The sequence below is a fragment of the Pseudonaja textilis genome, chromosome 5 (assembly GCF_049901715.1).
Source record: "Pseudonaja textilis isolate UNSWEBS1 chromosome 5, rPseTex1.2, whole genome shotgun sequence".
Lineage (NCBI taxonomy): Eukaryota > Metazoa > Chordata > Lepidosauria > Squamata > Elapidae > Pseudonaja > Pseudonaja textilis.
Genome location: NC_141994.1, coordinates 62249566 through 62258062, shown reverse-complemented (window position 1 = coordinate 62258062; position 8497 = coordinate 62249566).

Here is an 8497-nt window from a genome sequence, read left to right as displayed (position 1 = left end):
AAATGAATAGATTAACATTGGCAATTAAAGAACAAGAAGAAGTGGAATATTATGTGATATGGGATTTATTTTATAAATGGTTGGAAAATAAAGAAGTTAAATGAATATAAAGTAAAATGCATAAGGTTGAATAATTTTTAATATGAATGTAATCATAGCAAGTAATGTATACTAAATACAAATATTTGCACAAGATTTATGTACCCAACCGACATACTGTACAATTGAAAGATGGATTTGTTGTAAAATATTTTTTAAGTGTTTTTTAAAAAGGTTTTTTTCCATTTCTCCTTTAGGGAAATAGTCTATCTTGCCTTTTCAAAATTCCCCAAAATATTTCATTCTTCTTGGTGGGGGAAGGGAGGGAGTGGATGGTTTCCCATATTTCCAAATAATAAGAAGAGAATGGTGGAGTACCCCCAATTTATAAACCTTCCAAGCTTCAGTACCAGGAAATGCAAGCCAGAAGGCTATCCAAGTAAATAATTCTCAAGAAGAAGAAAAACTCTTTAAAAAGGAAGTGATAGTGATAGAGGATTGGGAAAAAAAATTGGAACAAAAACTATACCTTAATAAAATCCGCCGTTTATAAAGAAAACCAATACAAGGTGTTTTACCGTTGGCATTTAGCCCCAATAAGGCTTGCAAAAATGCATCCAAACTTAAACCCAAACTGTTGGAAATGTAAACAGGTGCAAGGTACCTTCTTCCATGTATGGTGGCTTTGCCCGGAAATTAAAAAATTCTGGATCAAAATATAAAAATGGTTAAATGAAATCACACACTGTCAATTGAAGCCTGAATTATTTCTACTGGGGATTATTAAGGGAAAATATCCAAAAATAAATAAATATTTGATTATACATGTTAGGAATGTAAGTCACCTAACAGCTATTTGGGTTGGAAATATATAAACTAAGATAGACATTTTAATACTATGTCTTTAAGAGAATACTAAATCTGTAATTGGGTGTGGTTTCTAAAATGGCCATAAGATGGAGCCAGAAACCTGGGTTGTTTAGTCTCAGAAGAGAGTCTTAGTGAGGATCTGTTTCCTTCTGTTGGAGAGAGTTGCCATTCCTCCTAATGACTGTTAATGATCGTTGATGTAAGTCTGTTACTGAACTGTTCTTTTTTTGATACTAGACTTCGATATTTGGATTATCCCGAACTGAACACTGACTGCCTTACCTGTGAATGACTTTGGACTGCTTGTTTGGACTTTGCCTAAACGTTTATTGGAAGTAAAAACCTACATTTACTGTACAGTGTATCTGTGTATTGTGTGTGTGTTATTCTTCCTTACTCTCACTACGTCTCCCTGTATGCGCTCATTCTCCTAATGGGGAATTACCTCAACAATACATATTACTACAACATCAACAATTGCACTTGCACAATCTTGGAAAATGGCCACTATACTGACAGATTGCTTAGTAATCCGTAAAATTTTCGACTGTGCAGAAATGGACAAACTCACTATAGAATTAAACAATAAGGAAGACTCAGAATATTATTCAATTTGGGATAACTGGTATCAATGGATAGATAGTGGGAATATGAAATGTATAGATTAGAATAAGATATATATTTTGTATTTGTATATGATTAATTAGAAATGTTTGAAAATGTATGAATATTGCTAAGATTTTTGTATTATCAAAGATTGATGGTGAATTGTACGAACTTTTTCTTTTTATATAGATGTATTTTAATGTTTCAAATTTCAATAAAGGCTTTTTAAAATTAAAAAAAAAAGATCTTATTACGGTAAAAAAAAATCAACTGAATTCTACCAGTCAATAATCTTACCTCCAAGAGATTAAATTAATCAGTATCTACCTTTGATTTAAACATCTTGTACCACTTTAAGAATCTTGCCATTGCAGCCCATACAAACATGTGTTTACACCACAAATCACAAATGTTCTAATCTTACTTGGCATGGTAGAACAGGCCAGTTGATTAGTTCATGGACATGCCAGTAAGTTAAATGATTCAGTGCTTTATTTTTGTCTCTGTGGAGCCTTTTTTTGTTTTTATTTTCATTTACAATAGAAAAACATATACACTCATTCATTGCATATAATCTTTTTCCTGCTCATGGTCTCTGGTATCTGGTTCGATAAACAGACATAAAAAATACAAATACAGATAGTCTTTGACTTATGCACAATTGAGCCCAACATTTCTCTTGTTAAGTGAGTTTTGCCCCATTTTACGAACTTTCTTGCCACAGTTGTTAAGTGAATCATTGCAGTTGATAAGTTAGAAACACGGTTGTTAAGTAAATCTTGCTGGTCAGAAGGTTGCAAAAGGTAACCACATGACCTTGGGACACAGCAATGATCATATCTGAACCAATTGCCAAGCATCAGAATTTTGATCACATGATCGTGGGACTGCTACAAAGGTCGTAAATGTGAAAAATGGTCGTCACTTTTTTCAATGCCGTTGTAATTTGAATGGTCACTAAGTGAACGGTTGTAAGTCGAGGACTACCTGGACTGTTTGTATGAACAACTCAGTTCTGTTTTAGATTGTTCTAGCTATTCTATTTTAACTCTTTACTGAATTATTTTGAATGCACAAAATAATTCCACATGTAATTTTTAAAAATGTATGTACATTGTGAGTCATTTTTGGTCCCTTTATACTGTTTCTGTTTTTAAAATAGCCATATAAAAAAGGAATACATTTTCCAAACCAAATCAAGCCAATAAAAAAGTTGTTTGAAGTCACATTATTAGAAAAAAGTGGATATTTAAAAAAAACTTTTATTTGTGAGAGGTCCTTAGTGCTCTCTGAGTTTGGTGGCTTTCTTGTAGACAATTCATTATCCAAACTATAACATCATTGCTGCACTTATGACATTATCTAGTTTGGGTAATGAAACATCTGCAAGAAAACAACCAAGCTTGGAACAGTGGTGGGATTCAAAAATTTTTACTACTGATTCTGTGGGTGTGGCTTGGTGGGCATGGTTTGGTGGGCGTGGCAGGGGAAGGATACTGCAAAATCCCATTCCCTCCCCACCCCACTAACCTGCTTTCCAGCTCCCTTCTCCTGTGCAAGGAAACAAAGGAAGACCCAGCCAATCAGCTGGGACTCAGGAGGCAGAGAATAGATGGGGGCGGGGCCAGTCAGAGGTGGGATTCTGAACTACTTAAAATTTCTGCTACCGGTTCTCCAGAACTGGTTAGAACCTTCTGAATACCACCCCTGGCTCAGAGAGCACCAAGGACTGCTCATTTCAAACATGAGTACGAATATTCACATTTCTTGGTACTTTTATTTGTGTATATTAACCTTTGATAAATTTAATTTATTCAATGTATGTAAAACATTGTATGTAAAATATTTGCTGAACGAAGACATTTAATGGAACTGCTATGCCTCTTCAGCCACTAGAGGTCAGGTTCTGATCATTCTGAAGTAAAAGGAGACCATCATCTCAGGTTTAATCTGAGTTATGAACCCATTGTAACACTGACACGGAGGCTAGATCAGCAGAACAAAAATACCTATACAAAGTCTTCGAGAGAAACGGAGACCCAGAAAACTTCATCCGGAGATGCCTACATACAAACAATAGAAACACTCAAAGCAATGCAACAACTACATCAGGAACAACAACAACCAGATGAATCACAATCCCCTCCATGCCGAATGTCTCAGAAACGACAGCAAGACTACTGCACCAATATAACCACATAGTAGCCCACAAACCAAGCTCAACTCTCAGACAGACCCTGCCAAAACTGAAAGAGCAAACGGAAACAAACCAAAGTTTAGGCGTCCAGTGTAGCAACCATGAAAAGAACTAGGTTGGACAAAGAGGAAGAAAGCTATCAACCAGACTGTACAAAGACTTCCTGGCTATCAAAAGACATGACCCACTATTCCTCATGTCAGTCCACGAAGATTGAGAAAGTGACAAATTTGATCTAACCAGGACCACAGTTGTAACCCAGGAGAAATCAACGAGACAAAGAGAATTCACTGAAGCCTGGTGTACCACCAATAAGTCAATAAACAGTCACAGTGACATCAACCCAATCTACCAATCACTGAGAATGAAAGAACTGCATCAACCACAATCCCAAAGGTAGCATTTAAAACGAACAGGCACCCTGCTTCGCAGCACCAAAATTATAATCCATCAGCTCACAAGAAATCAGACCACGTCTCAGTAACAACAGCCAGCCACTCAAACTATCAAACAAGCCAAAACCAGACCATGACTCAGAAGCTCCCAGATAAACAATTCTAACCCTAAACTGCATCACACAGTTGGTACTTAAAAACCAAAGACTACAGCCCAGCAACAACAGCCAACCAATCAAACACTCCAAAATCAGACCATGACTCAGATATATCCAAACAAACAACATTCAAACTAATTTGCATGTCATAAAAAGGTATTTAAAGACCAGTCTTCTGACAGACGAGCCCAATTCAAAATGCACTGATGATGTCTCCTTGAATGGTGACAAAACATTTGCAATCAAATTGCCAAGCTCGGAGGTCAAACCAACAGCCTAAAACGAGTTCTCATTGGAAAACCTAAAAGGCTGCCGTGCATAGAACGTCGTGGAGAAAATCTATGTATGTGGTTGCTAAGAGTCAATACTGACTTGATGACACATAATCTATCTCAGGGGTGTCAAACTCAAGGCCCACAGCCTGAATCCAGCCTGCGGGGTGCTTAAATCTGGCCCACGGGGCCAGCCTGGAAATACTGAAGGACTGGCCCACGTTGCCTGTGGCAGCCAAAACAGGGCATGAAGGGGCCACACACAACCCCCCATGCCCCATTTTTGGCCTGGACGGCCTCCTATAGCACTTTGCTGGCCAAAACGGGGCAAGGGGGATGCACGTGGCCCCCCATGCCCCATTATGGCCAGCAGGGTGCTGCAGGAGGCATCTATCCTGCCCCTCCCCCAGCCAGCCAGCAGAGAACTACAATGCTGATTCAGCCCTTGAAGAAATCCAGTTTCACACCCCTGATCTATCTGAATTATATGTTTTTATCTGGCATCTTTTTTTCAGCCAGATGCCTTTCAGGGATTTGGATTCCAACTTCGAATTATCTTGTGCCATTGTGCCAGCTGGGGATCTAAAACACAGACTAGGCTTGCAAATCATCTATGATTTTGTTTATGCTTTGGGGTTTATTCTAATGATGTTTTTTAACATTTGTTTTATTTTAGAAACAAAAGATGCACCACTGATATTGTCAGTTTTGAAGCTCACTTGCTGTTCATCCTTCGAATCTCTGGCCTCAATGCCTGCAGATCAAGGAGTGTGCATGTGTTCTCGACTTACAACTGCTTGCTTAGGTAATGCTCCCTTAATGCACAACCATAATTCCATACTCAAGTAAGTTAAGGACTACCTGTATCTCATAAGAGCTCTGCCTTCAAGTTGGGGTGTGTGTCTGTGACTGTGTCTATGTGTGCATCTGTGTCTATGTAAATCATGCAGCTTAATTACAAAGGGAATCAAGTCCTATTATGGCCAATTATTTTTTAAATTTATTTTTATTTATTAAATGTATATGTTGCCCAACTCTTTGAAAGTATAGTAGAGAATGAAGTGTAGGTAGTACAGATGGAAAAGGTTGGACACCAGAGGGAGCCAACAATTACAATTAAAGGAAAATAACATTTAAATTTGATTTACTAATAGAAAATGGAGCAAAATATTTTAACATTGGATACAGTGGTGCAATTCAACCAGTGTAACAACAGGTTCAGTGAGCGTACAGCATTTAGAAAAGACCATTTTTAGCTATGATATTTATACTTTCTGCTGCAGCCCCAGTGAGTAAAACAGCTGATGCATGGCAAACTGCTCTGCCACATGAATCAGCTGTATCAGAAACAAGGAAATAAAGCACAGGAAAAGGGCAGGGGCAGGTGGATGCGGCCAAATGATCACCAGTTCATCTGAAACAGTCCAAACCGCTAGAATCCCACCCCTGGTTGGATGTATTGAAAAATATTTGTGAACAATGGACCCAGAAGATAAATGTAAGAGTGTCTTTCTTTATAGACAGTGTTTAAAAGATGTTATGGAAGAGAACTTGGATAAGTGTCAGTTCTGCCTCAGGTTGAGCCTTTAAATAAGAACGATCCTTGACTTCATTTAGTGAGAAAGGTATAGTTTAGTAAAGATCAAGGAGAATATAGTAAAGCAAAGCCAGAACTGAAATCTGCATGCCCAAATCCCTAAATTTAACTCCTGCCAATTAGTCACTTGTCACTACTGTTGGTCTCCTATTGTCTAATCTTATTCCAATGAAATGTTTTAGGAACGGTCTCTTCAACTGTGGGCTGGCTGGTATGCAGCTTCATGCCACTCCCAGCTGCCTGATCTTGAAGTTTTGTGCCTCCAGAAGGTACAGTGAGTAGTGAACTTTCCCCGCTCCCATTCAGTCCTCTCCCCAAGTTCATGGCAGACTGGCATCTAGCAAATACAAAGCACATGCCTGAGATGGTAGTTCTGACAATAAGACTGAGACTTGCATGAAAGAGGATTTTAAAATGACAAGGTTCAAGAATGATATGGAAAAAGATGCCGCACGGATTATACCCCAGGGTGAAATGGGCAGCAAACAAATTTAATAAATAATATTAAATAAAAATATAGTTGATGTCTTAAGAATTAAAAGGGGCATATAAATAACAGATTTAAAGAGTCATCAGGATAACTTTCCTATATTGCATTTACAAAAGAGACTTGTTCAAGCTTTGAAATTTTTTGTGAGAAGGAACAATGAACAAATGAACAACTAAATCTATTTGAAGAGATTAAAGACCAGGGTTGTTAGAAATAAAAGGAAGTTGCTTTATTTATCAAGGTTAAAATACTGTAGATATGTTGCTATCTCTTGCAAGCCTTAATGAACTTTTGCCTATCAGGACTGAAATGATAAGGTGTTAAAAATTTCTTTATAAATTACAGATGGGTATGGGAACAAATAATTTTAAGAAAATGTAGCAAGTTACTAAAATTGGTCATACTTTTGAAGCACAGAGTTGATAAAGGAAGAAGTCATTTCTTTATTTCTTTTATTTTTCTTTACTCTTGATTATTCTTTTTTCTTTTCTGCACGTCTTTTTCTTTTTTAGATTGCATTAGTTTTTATCATTTTAATTGTAACATTTAATAAAATTACTCTAAAAAGAGATGCTGTAATGGATTTTATACCAAGCAAGGGGTTAAACTTAGATGATCTCTAAGATCCTTTTCAACTCTATGGCTGTAGTATTGCATTTCCTACAAATAGCAAGGAAGAGGATTGAGGGTGGATGCAGAACAACACTGCTCTTGCTAATTCAAGAGTTATATTTTCAGCCATGAAAGTTCACCTGGGCAACAAAGACATGCTCTCCATATTTAACTTTTTCAAGTTGTACTTAACATTTTGAAAATGGTACTGTAGACTGAAAATAAATGTAGTTGATGTGTCATGCAGGTAATCCTCCATTTGTAACCACAATTGGGATCAGAAGTCCCATTGGTAAGGAAAGCGGTTAAGTGATTCTTGCCCAATTTTACAGTCTTTTTTTTTTTTTGCACAGTTGTTAAGCGAATCATTGTAGTTCAGTAAATTATGCAGTCATTAAGCAAATCTGGCTTCCCCCATCGATTTTGCTTGTCAGAAGCCGGCTTGGAAGGTCGCGAATGGCGATCACCATGGGATGCTGCAATCATTGTAAATATATCCCAATTGCCAAGCACCTAAGCTCTTGTGACTGTAGGGATGCTGTGATTTGCAAGTGAGAGTACCAGTTGTAAGTCACTTTTGCAGTATTGTTGTTGCCTCAGTTGCTAAATAAATGACTGTATGTTGAGGACTATTTGTACTATTTTTCCAAATCATGCACCGGATAGCCTCCAGTTGACTTAGCTTTGAATTTTTAAGAGAAAATAAGAGAATATCCTCCATGGAGCACGAGGAAAAAAAAATGTGATTTTTTTCCCGTGAGAGAACTGTGGTTAAGAGCTCTGCGATCGCTGCTCTATTAACTGCCTTGGCTAAGTGGCAGATGAACCTAGGGATTATTTGTGAATAAATGAGGACTATATTTCATTCTTCAAAGAAAGGAGAGGGAGGGACCTAGAAACCAGGTGACTGTGAGTTCTAATCCTACCTTATGTATGAATGCTGCCTGGGAGACTTTATTGTTATAAATTTAATAAACGAAACGTTGTAAATAGAGGACTACCAACACTATGGAGAATGACTTCCTGGCTGTTTTTAAATCTCAGATGTGTAAAACCATTTGTATGGAGAGTTCAGATGACACAGCAAATCATCTCACTATCCAACCACGATTTTAGCTACAGTACTGATAATCCTCGGTTTACAACCATCCATGTAGTTGTAGTGACTGTTCAAAGTTACAACAGCGGTGAAAAAAAAGTGACTTATGACCAGGTTTCACACTTATGACCATTGCCAACATCCCTAGGGTCCTGTGATCAA